This window comes from Rhinatrema bivittatum, chromosome 2 (genome assembly GCF_901001135.1).
Source record: "Rhinatrema bivittatum chromosome 2, aRhiBiv1.1, whole genome shotgun sequence".
Lineage (NCBI taxonomy): Eukaryota > Metazoa > Chordata > Amphibia > Gymnophiona > Rhinatrematidae > Rhinatrema > Rhinatrema bivittatum.
Genome location: NC_042616.1, coordinates 314,557,069 through 314,571,877, shown reverse-complemented (window position 1 = coordinate 314,571,877; position 14,809 = coordinate 314,557,069).

Genomic DNA, 14,809 nt, shown 5'->3' with positions numbered 1-14,809 from the left:
AGTCAGCTGTTTCTAGTACTGAGCTAAACCTTATGTAATCTCATCCCTTTGGTGTACTCTAGATATAAAAGATTTAAAGTCTCTCAGAGCTGGAACCATTTCTGACTTACTTTGTTACTGTCCCTTTCTCCAGGGTCTGTATTCTCTGTAGATGTGGGGGGGGGGGGGGGAAGGTTTTCCTTTCAGGGCCCAGAAGTGATTGGGGTGATTTTACTTTTACCCTGGCAGAGGTACACTTTTTCCCACTGGGTATATTGTATGTGCCAATAATCACTGGAGGCTAGCTTTAGTGTCCAAAATTAAAGTCTTTACTGATGGGTAATCAGGTGAAATAATGGTACAATTCAAATTAATCCCTTTGGTTTCCACAAGTGGCTGCTACAGTTCATATTTTTCTCTATGTGTGCAAGGGTCCATTTATCTTGATCCAGGGGCAAGGGAAGCATTCACCATCCCAGACTTAAATTAATGAGGTTCTCAAGTGGGCAGGGGCATCCTTGTTGAGATGGGAAAAAAAACACACTCTAACTGGCCAAAAATCTATTTCAAGACTCCAATTGGGGGGGGGTCCTCAGATGTAACTCAAATTTGATTTCACTCACAGTTCTCAGTCCTTCTTGATCTCACTCACTATATTCAAATCCCAAGTTGAAAAGGGATCCCTGGAACATGCAGCACTCGATGTTCCTTCTCAGAGCAGGAAGAAGGGGCAGCAAAACTCTTCATCCCAGATCTCCTAACCAAAATGTCTCTGACCTAAACAAACTTAGTCCAAAACACCAGAAGACTCTGCAGCAGGTCACTACCATTCCTCTGCTTTCTTGGAAGTTCACAGCAGGGCTGGTCTTCCCTATCCTGGGCCCCCCAGGGAGTGGGTTCCCCTTGCTCTCAAACCAAGCAGTATCCAGGAGTCTCACAGGCTTCTTCCTTTAAAAATACCCCAAAATACTCAAGAATAACCCAGCCAGCCAGTTAGTGGACAGAAAGGGATTCTCCCTCGATCTTGTCCAGGAACTGCAGGCAAATAGTACCTGAGTCCAAGTGTAGGCTTGAAAACCAATGAAGGAAAAATCTCCAGAGCTTCCTCCCAATTTAACTGAATTGCACTGCTCTCCAGAGCTCACAGGAGAGAGCTGTTTTTGTTAACTCACCAAGGGGATGGCCATTCCAGCACCCACAAAGGGAGGGGATGTATCTACCTCTCCTTTCTTTAATCTACAGTGCTCTATCCTTAGATAATAGAATTACTAAGGACACTATTAGTAAGGCACCCAAAGGAGCCGTTACACCTATTTCCAGAAGCAAACTGAGATGCCAGCCTATATTTTCTGTCATCAGGCTTTTTGAAATGGTCAGCCGCTTTCATGAGAAAAATCTGAGTATTCTCCCAAATCTCTTAAAAACTGGAGGAGAAAAGATCTGTTGCTGGGGTTCTGTGGACAACTGAAGAGCTATTTTAGGATGTCTGCCGTATACAGTGTAAAAGGGAGAGGACCCAGATGATTCACTGATTCAATTATTGTAAATAAACTAGGCCTGTGGGAGTAGTTGTATCCAGTCATCCTGCCTCACCAGCACATAGGCTCTAAGAAATTCTCAAGGATCTGATTAACTCTCACCATTTGGCCATTAGATTTGGGATGATAGGCCGATAAGAAGTCTAATGTTATATCCAACTTTTTACAGAGGGCACACAAAAACCATGATGTGAATTGAACTCTTCAGTTGTGGATGATATGTTCAGGAAGCCCATGTAACTGGAATATATATTGTAAACAATAGTTGGAGATGCTTAGGGTTATAGGAAGAGTTGTCAGAGGACCAAAATGATCATCTTGAAGAATCGATCAACAACTACTCAGTTAATAGTGTGCCCAGAGAAGGAGGATAGATCAGTTATGAAATCCATAGAGAGATGAGTCCAGAATTTCTGGGGTATCGATAAAGGTTGGAATAGGCCCACCACTGGGCCACCAGTAGTTGTGGGAGTTGAGGTCTAAGGTTTTGCAGATGCCCTAGTGATCAGCCAGTTGAGAATCATAGGCTCATTTCAAGACTTTCTGTCAACGAGGCGTGGGTACAAAAGTATTTCCTGGAGGGGTTCCAGCTGGTACCACAGAGGTGACTGCAATAATCTTGGCCAGGTCGAGGAGAGAATGAGGATCATTGGAGATATTAGCATGGTCAAAAGAACTAGAAAGGTTGTTAGTTTTAAGATTTTTTCCAGCTGACCCAGTAGGTTAGGCAGATGTTAAACCTGGTAAAGACCAAGGACTATCTGACTTGTCACGGGTTAAGTCTTCTGGCAGTTTGGAGGTATATCAGATTCTTATGGTCAGTGAAGATTGTGAAGGGGATGCAAACTGCAAAGTGCCCTCCAATAGGTCTCGCCACTCTTCCAAAGCTAGTTTAACAGTGAACAGCTCTTGATTGCCAATGCTGTAGTTTCTTTCTGCTAAGGATAACCTTTTAGAATAGAAGGCTCAAGGTAATAATTCACTATGGGGGTTCTGTAAGAGAATGGCATCTATGCCCATGAAGGAAGCGTTGACTTCCAAAAAAAGAGTGTCAGGTCTTTGCAGCACTGGTGCGGAAAGGAAGGCAAATTTTAGGAGGGTAAAGGCTTGGTTTGCTTCGGGTGGCCAGTTCTTGGTATTAGCCCCTCTTTTCATAAGGGCAGTAATAGGATCAATAAGAGTAGAATAATGGTGGATGAACTGCCTGTAATAATTAGCAAATCCTAGAAAGAGCTGGATCACCTTAAGATGCACTGATTGGGGCTAATCCATAATTGCCGATAGCTTGGAGGGGTCTATTCAAAGGCCCTGCACAGAAATAACATAAACCAGAAATAGAAGTTCCGACACTTTTCCAATTTGGTATATAAAGAATTACTTCTTAGCCACTGAAGCATAGTTTTAACATGAGAACAGTGTGACTGAAGGTCAGATGAGAAGATCAGAATGTCAACTAGACATGTCATCTATGACAGAAGGTATACAAACAAGTCTCTGAATATGTCATTGACAAAATTCTGGAAGACTGCTGGGGCATTGCACAGGCCAAAAGGCATCATCAAAAACTTGTAGTAGCCATCTCAAGAATTAGAGGTGGGTTTCCATTCATCACCTTCTTGTATGCCTTTGAGATTGTATGCTCTCTGAAGAACCAACTTGATGAAGTTTAAAGCACCTTGAAGTCAGTCAAACAATTCAGATATTGTGATGATTATAGTGATATTAGTATAGGTCTCTGCGCAAGAGGAGCCTTTAAGCAAAAGGCAGAAACAGTTTGAATCTGGGGTTAAGTGGATTACTCTAGCAGGTCTACAAATCGCAGGATTCCAATCACCTAGTTTGAGAAAAGTGGTGCCAAAAAGGGGCTGAGTTAGAGGAAGGCTCCCTCAGCTCACCAGTAGGCTGCTAGTTCCCATAAAAGGAACCAGAGAGGAACAGTAAGCAGAGATGGGGAGAGGAGGTGGAGACAGAGAAGGTCATCTGGGCTAACTATGGAATGTAGTGCTGATGAGGAGATAGAACCAGATGGACATTCCCATTTCTAAGCTAAGTCTCTTGCCTAGAAAACAGCAGGGAAATTGTGGCTATTTCCGTGGGTATTTGGGGAACATTTTTAAGAATCAGCAGATGGTTAGACTTTGAAGCAATGTATTAGAAAGCCACTGCAGAAACCTAGCCCTGATAGAGTACAAGTCATGAGAAACCCAAAGAAGGACAGCTCTAAAAGAAAAAAACCAGGACAAAAACAAGTAGAGGAAAAATGCTTTTTCAAACTCCAGGGAATACTAATCAAGCCTGCAGCCAATTTAAAGTTTAGCAAATTCAAAATATGTATTTTTATTACATGCTTTTGCTTTTACTGACTAGAACTTGAACCTTTTATTACATCACTCGTTTGTTTACACTTCTTACTAGGCTCTAGGCATCCTGCCACAGACACTGCCTTGCAATCTTGACAGTAGGGATGTGAATTGTTTTTTGACGATTTAAAAAAATCGTCAGATATATTTTAAATCGTCAAAAATTGTTAGAGCCGCGATACAATAGCAATTCCCCCAATTTATCGTAAAAAAAAATCGTAAATCGGTGGAGGGGGAGGGTGGGAAAACCAGCTCACCAAAACAACCCTAAAACCTACCCTGACCCTTTAAAATAAATCCCCCACCCTCCTGAACCCCCCCCAAAATGATTTAAATTACCTGAGGTCCAGTGGGGGGGTCCCGGCACGATCTCCCGCTCTCTGGCCATGGCTGCGTTAATAGAAATGGCGCCGGTGGCCCTTTGCCCTTATCATATGACAGGGCAAAGGGAGCGCCGGCGCCATTTTGGTTCCTGGCTCCCGACGTCACGAGTGCAGGAGATCGCTCCCGGACCCCCGCTGGACCCCCAGGGACCTTTGGCCAGCTTGGGGGAGCCTCCTGACCCCCACAAGACTTGCCAAAAGTCCAGCAGGGGTCCGAGAGCTACCTCCTGCACGCGGGCCGTATTGCCAATATTCAAAATGGCGCCGGCGCTATCTTTGCCCTCACTATGTCATACTGGCGACGTCGGCCCATGGGAAATGCCTTAAGGAGATATCGCCTATTATTGACATGCCTGCGACTCCAGCAGTACCGGGACTGCCACTCCAGTACACCCCCTTCGGGGATATCTTCTCCAAAGAAGTAGTTGATATTCTTCCTCCACAGGAGCCCTATGACTGTGCCATACGACAGAAGTCTAAAGCCTAGCCTCTGAAAGGACAGGTGTACTTTCTCTCAGCTTTTGAGAATAAAGCAACGTTGGAAAATATGGAAGAAAATCTCCAGAAGGGCTTTACTCAACCATCAGAGTCGCCAGCTGGTGTGGACATTTGCTTTGGGGGAAAGGTAGATGATACGATACCCAATGAATGTTCTGCAATATCTCAAGATGAAGACAATACACTAACCAGTGAATGTTCTTCAATATCTCAAGACGAAGATGATAAAACTCCTAGTGAACTGTCTTCTATATCTCAAGACTCACTTATCATTAATACAGAAGACGAATTAGAACTCAAAGTCACAGAGATTCTGGATGTTCGTAAAAGAGGCAAGACTTTTGAATACCTTCTAAAGTGGGAAGGTTTCGGCCCCGAAGTGATCTCTTGGGAGCCTCAGACCAATATCCTGGATAACGAGATGCTTCGTCAGTTCCATCTCACACATCCTTCAAAACCTAACACTGGTACCCGAAGAGGATATCGCCCTTTGAAGGGGAGTACTGTTGCGACCGTTGCTGCCCGACATCTCCACTCTGCCCACCTTACCACATTGGCAACTCCCTCCGGGGTTGATGGTAGGCTGGCTGCAGCGGCGTCTCTCTTTCAACCTCGTCTGGCATCCCCAGACCAGACCAACGCTGCAATCTGCCATTTTGACCTGATGCCTAGGGGCGCGCACGCAACGCGGCTCTGCCTCATGTACCAGAAGTGGTGCGAACCTCAGGGACGTCCCCCTGAGATGACGTCATCCGCTTCAGATAATTAAAGGTCTCTGAAGTGCTAACAACTCGAGTTAGCAAGGAATGGCAACGGACTCGCTACAACTTTCCAAGTTACTCTGCCTCCTCGGACTTGCCAGGGGTACCCGCTCCTCGGGGGCCTCGCGCTCTCTCTTAATTTGTAGATTGCAGTCTGGAACTGGTACTCGCTCCTCGAGATCCTCGTTCCCGGACTTCTGCCTGGAAGTCATCGCTGCCTACTACATCTGTGAGTTACCATCGCTCTCTCAGACCTTTCCCTGGAACCAGGTACTCACTCCTCGAGGGCCTACTTCATTCCAGCTCCTGGGTTTCCTTGAGACATTGTGTGAGTGTTACCATCAGGTTCTGTCCATGAACTCTGCATACCCTGCCTACTCACTATATTTCAGTTTCTCTACAGCTCAGCCTCCAGGGATCGCTGTTCCAGTATCTGAGGGACTACAGCCCTGCTGGGCACTTCCAGCTCACTACTGCCACCTCTGGTGGTTCAGTATACTGTCTAATAAAAGAACTAGTGTGTGTCTGTCTCCTAACTCTGAGCCTGACCGGTGGTCCCTCTCGGGATCTTCCCCCGGGGACGTGGTCATCTGCCACCGGCCCAAGGATCCACCCACAACTCTCCTAAATAATAACACATAGATCTCATGCCAGTTTTATGCCTTCTGGGTAAATAGGGGGATATTTATATGGCCATGTCCAAATATTTGCTGGTGAATTTGTTACTCCAGGTGGGTAGATTCACAATCACCAAGTGGTGGAAATTTATATCCACATTGTCCTGTTGATGCCATCAGGTGCATGAAATTGCCCTCGTAGAGAAGCTCACTTATTTACAAAGATGCATTTTAAAACTACCTGATGTGATTTGATGAAGATATTTATTTATTTATTTATTTATTTATTTATTTATTTATTTATAATTTTTATATACCGACATTCTTACATCCGATGTAAATCATACCGGTTTACATTAAACAGAATAGCAGGAAATAAATTTCCATAGTCTAATACAATGAACATTTCTAATTAAAATTGTTAACAAGTGAAAAGAAAAGGTAAAGAATTGGAATAAAGGTTAAATTACAGAAAAATATAAAAGATTTTTTTTTTTTTTTTTTAGAAGCACAAAGGTTGCACGAAGGGGTGCACAAAAGGGAGAGCCCCTTTGTTGCGCCCCTTCAGCGCGTGGCGCCTGATGGTGAGGCGCTCTTCAACTGTCGCCGGGGCTCCCAGTGACATCAGGGGGGGGCATGGTCACACATCGCATCGCAGTCATTCATTTCCCTCACCTCCTGCTGTTGGTTCCGTATCTTTTTTCCCCCTGCCATTCAGTTTGGTGTTCAGTTCTCGTGGGGGCCCAGGATGGAGGGTGGCCTCCCCGCTCGCCGGCGCCTGATGGTGAGGCGCTCTTCAACCGTCGCCAGGGCTGCCAGTGACGTCAGTGGGGGGGGGCGTGGTCACACATCGCATCACAGTCATTCTGATTTTAGCGTGGCTTGAATAATCCTTGATTTAATGTTTTTGAGTATATATATTACTATATCCGGCTATTATTGGAATGCGACCCAGATCTCAGATTACCCCCTGTGCTACAATTGGTAAGCTAGTCATGCCAGCATCGCTGGGAGTACTGCTTTGTTATTCCTGCACAAGCTGTTAATATAGCCATGTCTTTTGCAACATAAATGTCTGTTGATATACTGTAGTTTGGAAGCTGACACCGCCTCTGTAGTTGTTGTGGACGTTTAAATAAAGTTTTGTTTTTTTTAAATGCCTCTTCAATCGATATAATTTCCCTGAATGATACTGTTTTCCTAAAGAAACAAATAGAACTGTTAAAGTTTTTTGAACAACTATGACTTACTACAATTCAGAAGAAAGCACTTCTTTCAAGTAATATCAAGTGTTGGCCATTGCCAACAGGCGTCTTGCTTTTGTAATCTATAAAGGAGTAAAAAGAATCCTTGCCATGCTTTTGGCTGCCTCAGATATTTACCCCATATTGATATTCTAACACAATAATAAGGGTTGCACAGTTCAGCAAATATTTAGATTGCTCCTTCCCCAACTAAAGTGAAAAGTAATTTAAACTAAGGGAAGTCATTGCTATACTACTTTAGTTCTGTTAATTTTAAAAGATCATACATTTTGGCGTACCTCTCTACCACAAAGTCTTTTGTCTAACTTTTCTGTGCTGTATGGGTTGACCTACAGTCAACTGCTTACCAAATACAGCAGGACTTTACAAGTCATCTGGGTGATATTTTGGTTAAGTCAAAATTGGGAGAGGAGTTAAATAATACTTTACATACCCTGGGTTCTTGTTAGAGATGGAAGAAGCCAGGACTTGGGGAAGCAGTTTTTCAGCTTGGGGAGAAAAGAAGAACAGAGAGGAATAAAAGAGGGGAGAAATATGTATTTTTTTTTATTATTATTATTAAAATGACTCAATAGGTGTAGGAAAGACCATATACACCTTTTTTTTTTTTTAATTGAACCTTGCTTCCCCAAGGGATTATTTTCCTTCTTGAAGTATGTCAGCCCAGTTTCCTGAATTTTGAAATAAATAACATTTTATAAATGAATATTGAAAAAGGATTTCTAATTACCATAATGTACTCAGGGTATATGCTGTAGTGGAATATTGTAAACAACACACAGGGATCTGTTCTAGTAATTCTCTATCTGACTATCCAATAATTGCACATACATAAAGAGAATACTAAATGCATACAATATTTGAATACAATATCTGTATAAATTTTATTGATATCACAAAATATCTAATACATCCTATCGAAACAATTTAAAACTATCTAGTCACCCCATACATACAATCTCACACATTCATACCCTTTAAGAACATTATGGGGGTGACTAGATAGTTTTAAATTGTTTCGATAGGATGTATTAGATATTTTGTGATATCAATAAAATTTATACAGATATTGTATTCAAATATTGTATGCATTTAGTATTCTCTTTATGTATGTGCAATTATTGGGTAGTGGAATATTGGCCATTTTGGGTGGTTAAAGATATTCATGCATTCATGTGAACGGCTATCGGTGTAAAAAAGACATTAAATAAATAAATAAATAAATAAATAAATAATTGACCTGTATCTGAGGCATGATGATATTCCTCAACTATGTATATATGTTGTCATGGCTAAATTGGTATGTCTGTATATGTTATATGAAATACAACAGGGACAGCATGCATAGTACAAGCATATTATTAAATAAAGGAAATTCTTATGTGGCTTTTTTTAACTATGGTCTTAATTCACTTAAATATTTTCTTTTTCAGAAGACAAACTGGTTCACAAAATTAAATTCCACCAGCAAATTACAGGTTTTGGTAACAACATGATAGTGACTGTGCGTATTGGGAAAGGTAGGGATGTGAATCGTTTTAGGACGATTAAAATTATCGTCCGATAATTTTAATATCGTCTTAAACCGTTATGGAACACAATACAATAGAGATTCTAACGATTTATCGTTATAAATCGTTAGAATCGTGAGCCGGCACACTAAAACCCCCTAAAACCCACCCCCGACCCTTTAAATTAAATCCCCCACCCTCCCGAACCCCCCCCCCCCAAATGACTTAAATAACCTGCGGGTCCAGCGGCGGTCCAGAACAGCAGCGGTCCGGAACGGGCTCCTGCTACTGAATCTTGTTGTCTTCAGCCGGCGCCATTTTCCAAAATGGCGCCGAAAAATGGCGGCGGCCATAGACGAACACGATTGGACGGCAGGAGGTCCTTCCGGACCCCCGCTGGACTTTTGGCAAGTCTTGTGGGGGTCAGGAGGCCCCCCCCAAGCTGGCCAAAAGTTCCTGGAGGTCCAGCGGGGGTCAGGGAGCGATTTCCCGCCGCAAATCGTTTTCGTACGGAAAATGGCGCCGGCAGGAGATCGACTGCAAGAGGTCGTTCAGCAAGGTGCCGGAACCCTCGCTGAACGACCTCCTGCAGTCGATCTCCTGCCGGCGCCATTTTCCGTACGAAAACGATTCGCGGCGGGAAATCGCTCCCTGACCCCCGCTGGACCTCCAGGAACTTTTGGCCAGCTTGGGGGGGCCTCCTGACCCCCACAAGACTTGCCAAAAGTCCAGCGGGGGTCCGGAAGGACCTCCTGCCATCCAATCGTGTTCGTCTATGGCCGCCGCCATTTTTCGGCGCCATTTTGGAAAATGGCGCCGGCTGAAGACAACAAGATTCAGTAGCAGGAGCCCATTCCGGACCGCTGCCATTCCGGACCGCCACTGGACCCGCAGGTTATTTAAGTCATTTGGGGGGGGTTCGGAAGGGTGGGGGATTTAATTTAAAGGGTCGGGGGTGGGTTTTAGGGGGTTTTAATGTGCCGGTTTTGCGATTTTACGTTTTTTCGATTTTTCACGATTTTTCACGATTTTTCACGATATTTTACCCCCCCAAATGGCAACAATACGATTCCCTCCCCCTCCCAGCCGAAATCGATCGTTAAGACGATCGAGGACACGATTCACATCTCTAGGGAAAGGGATATCGAGGGTCGAACCTATAGCAAAGAAGTGTATCATATGATTTAGTGCAGGAGCAAATCTCAAAAGGCAAGGAATAAAAGGGATGATGAATGCAGTGTGCAAGTTTCCTGGCTCTTGCCAGGAGTTTCATACATGAAAACATTTCCCTGCTGTGAGTTATAGGCATGGTGGACAAACTCCTGGCCTTCTGAAGATGAGATTTGGCTGTGTGGTCCAAACATTATAATCACATATAGTGAGCAAGGTGTTGATGTTGTGTCCTACATTGCACAATTTGACTCTGAGACATTGTTTGTCTCTGGCTAAGAGTTATTATATATAGTTTCAAGAGTTGGAAAAATATTTCAGCTACTGTAATAACTGGGTCAATTTTAAATAATCTGCCACAGAGCTATGTCAACCGTAAAGCAAAACAGAGTGTCCAATTTTGCTCTCCTAAAGCAATTGAAATGAAAGGCAAAGCAAACCATACGTGACATGTTTGCCATTCCCAGGAACATAATGTAATGAGTGAGACACTGTAGAAAAAATAGGGGGGCCAAATCCATAAAGCAATTCAATAAACATCATTGTTACAACAGCATCGCGACCTGTTCCCGTTTGTCTGGAGCCCCTGCTGCCTCCTACAGTGCAAAAGCTATCTTCATTGTAATATACCAGCCACACCAATATCTTTAACAGACAGAACAGCATCCCCATAATGACTACAAAAATATAAATGAAATGAGAGGTTTCTCCAGTGTTGTGCATCTGAAGCAAAAGATCTTTTGTTAAGAGGGGCTATTAAGGCTAGGGGTATTCAAAGGAAAGGGCTGTCATCCTGAGGCTTCCCCGTAAAAGCAAGGTAATAGAATGCTTAAATGAAAACTTCATGTAATCTTCAAATACAGCAGGTATTGTATTGTTCAATCAACATAGCAAATAGGAAAGTTCTCCACAGGAGCAAAATAAAACAAGCTGTTTGCAATTTCTTTCCCTCTGCATAAGTGCTCCTGTCTCCTGCAGATGTCTCTTTGTAAAGTCTCTTGCTGTTGCAGTGTTGTGTTGTGCCTGTTGCATTGGCATAAAGCTCTGCAAACCATGCTGTACAAAGCAGTCAAAGCTGCGTTAATAGTGAGATACAATGACAGAAAAGAAGAATAAACCACGCAGATTAATACATTCTGAAGCCCAAGTCATAGAGCTACAGGAGCCAAACAATTTCTCTACCCTCAAAACATCTTACAGTGGGTAGGAATGAGTATAGGGATTGAAATTGCCCACCACCCTTTCACAACTCCGGTGCCACACCCTCAAAGCTCTTGGTGAACAGGGGAGCACTGGGGCTTGAAGGCCCTTGATATCTATGAGGGAGGGTCTCCAACAATGGGGGGAGCTGTGCTCTTGCTGGAAGGGGGGTTGCTTCAGACTTTGGATGGCCCTTTATAGGGAATGTGGAGGAGGGGAATCAGGACAGAAACATCAGCAGGCATGCTAGCCAGTTAATGCTCTCAAATAAAGTTAACTACACCTCTCTCTTGAGGTATAGTTAACACTGGATTAAGACAAATGTCATGGTTTAACACAATTTGCATTGTCTTTTTAATGTTAATGTGCTGATTTGCAGGCAACACAGCTCATTTATAACTGTTTCACATTAAGTGTACTTTTTTGGCATTAATGGTAACGCAAGAATCTACGTTACTATTAACACACATTAACCTGCATTTCATGTCAACTCAGTCATTTAACACACATTAAAACATTAATACATTTTAATAAATAAGCTCCAAGATGGAGAAAACCGTTTAGTTCATCTGGACTTTTCTGACTGTTGTTATTTCAACATGACCCTACTGTATCATGCCATGTATGAATGAGAAAACCAGAGTAGTGAGCTGTAGGTGAAGTTGTGCATGTATGTGCATGAGAGAAGGAGTAAGGGATTTCAAGACTGAAGAAAAGTGAAAGTATCCATAGCTGAGGATAACAGAGATGGTAGCATAATAACATACGAACATAAGAAATTGCCACACTGAGTCAGACCAAGGGTCCATCAAGCCCAGCATCCTGTCTCCAACAGTGGCCAGTCCAGGCTTATAAGTACTTGGCATGTACCAAAACACTAAGTAGATCCCATGCTACTGATGCCAGTAATAGCAGTGGCTATTCCCTAAGTCAACTTTATTATTAATAGCAGTTAATGGACTTCTTCTCCATAGCAGATGACAACACAAAACAGTCAACTTACTCATACAGTCTGCCCAGTTATTCTGGTTAATGATAAATCTCAGCTATCAGCCACAGATAATTGACCACTTGTAGGATATTGTTCTTTATCCAAGTCAGATTTTGTCTTCCCCTTTGATTCTCTCCTGTTCCTTACAGTTGAATACACAATTTTCTACAACCAATCCAGTACCCATCAACACTCCTTCATCCCATGTCCAAGTCCTGCAACAATCCATGTAGTCACCAAAACCCGCAAGTCTACTGTGCAAACATCCAGCCACCTAGGTCCCCTTGGCCTTGTCAGACAGTATCCAGTCACCGCCAACCTGCCGCACAGACCCAATCAGTTTCTGGGGAGTTGTGGCTTGCTGGTACCAACCCAGTTTCCCCATGTCCTCCTGTGTCACAATATCTACTAAGTCTCTCAATCCTATTCATAGGACTGTCTGAACCAAGAATATCCAGATTCTATTACAAATATTGGCCTCCCTCAACTCCACTAGTAGGTTATTCGAGGATTTGTCTTCTTCGATTCTTACAGTCCCATTCTTAATGCAAATGTCAGGCCCACCTCCATTTCCTCCCATCATGTTTTGAAATATTCATACAGCCACCTAAAACTAGCAAGGTCATGGCCCAGATCATCCAGCCTTCTCCTGCTCATTGATGGATGGATTATAACCACGGTCTCCTTTATGATTATCCCAGTCTTCTTGAAAGCCTATGGAGCTGTACGACTGCTGCTATGTTTTTTTTAAAAATAGATTTTCCAAAATATTTCAAGAAAACAGCTGGAACAGATATATGAGAGCAACTATGAAATCAAAATTCCAGGAAACATCTAAACCTAATACAAAATGATCTAATCTTAGCAGCCTCGGGTTCAAATCCAGCAAATGGAAAAGGTCCAATACCACAACCCCAGGTAATATATTTAAAGAGAATATTAGTAAAATACACATAGTAGACTATATATCAAAGAGCTCCCCAGCAGGAGAGGTTGAAATTATGAAATAAACCACATAATAAAGTTACCCTTGAGAAACAATTTTGTCACTCAGAAATAGAGTCAGTTGACTTAGGGGTTTTACCACTGCTCCGTGTGGGTTATTCCAGCCTCACTACTCCTATTTGAGTTGCAACTGCTGCTCCAGGCATGATTTCACAGGATAGTTTATGGTTATGTCCTTTGTTTTCAGTTTAAATGATTTTTACCCATATATTTCTGGATTTTCCCAAAGGTGACAATCTGTTTAAACTGATATTCACCCTAATTTTGGGCTGAGTAAAAAGCTGCTCCAAAGCTGCAGATACAGCATTTCAAGACCTCCAGCCACTGCTGAAAGCCAGCGTGGGCCAAAGAGCATGCTGGGTTTCAAGTCCCACCCCCATCCCCCACCAGTGAAAGCGCTCACCCTCCAGAGCCGCCCATGCAACGTTTCATGTTCTGCCTCCTCACCCCCAAGCAACTGTCTGGTGCCGCAAATGCATTTGAAGTAGGCCCTGCCCACCAGAAGCACTTCCTGGGCCTGGACAAAAGCAGAAGTGGCAGTGCTGCAGAGCGAGGGAGCCTCAATAAGCTGCTGCAGAAGGAGAGAGGAAACACCTGGAGCCACCATCAGTAAGGATGAATGCTGTTATAGAGTGAGGAGGAAAGGGAGATTCTGAGCAGGGTGGGGGGTAGGGGGAGAGAGGGAGGCAGGGGATGGGGGGTAGTGATGGGGGATGCTGTTGAGTGGGCGGGTAGGAGAATCTGTTTAATAATGTTTTATGACCCTGGCTGACCTATTTACCCGGAAAAATCATGTAATTTTTTTCAACTGATTTTCTCCTGTTTTTGTTCTTGTCATAATAAATGCTGATAAACTCCCTGGAAAAGTAAAGAACAATAAAAACTGAAAATGAAAGTCTCTGGTTATGGTGTAACCATGGCAGCCCAATGCAGTCCTACCACTGTTGTAAGATTTAACTAGGCCTAATACCGTTGTACCTCCACCATCTGATCAGCGGCCTGTGTTTTCCCTGTCTTGGTGGTCCAGATATTACATGCCTCAGCAGCCAGCCATTCAAGCCCCCTTTTTCATATCTTCCTCATGTCACCCCTTTACCCATACTACCTGTTATCTGTCCTTGTTAACAGCGCTCAGATTTCTTTAATTTTTTCCATATATTTTTTTTTATAAGGCTAGCAATCTTAGAGATTAGAATTTAAATGCAGTTTAGATTTTTTTTTCTCTCCTTTACAATAGAAACAGGTGCTTTCCTTAGTTCTTTGAAGTTTAATAGCCTCTTTCTGTGTGGCACACATACATAATCTTGGCAGGCTCTGAAGCTGAAGCTAAATGATTTTTTTTTTCCCTTATACAAGCTTGTGCAGCGTGATGGTAAACGCCTATAGCTAGAGCGAGAAACGTAGGAGGAGGGGAGCTTTAGACAGGTCAGCACAGGAGCAATGCACACTGCAGGAATGTCAAGGGCCAAGGTCACTTGAGCTGAAGGTCAGGGCACCAACAGAAATTTCCAGACAATTGCAACAATAGTCT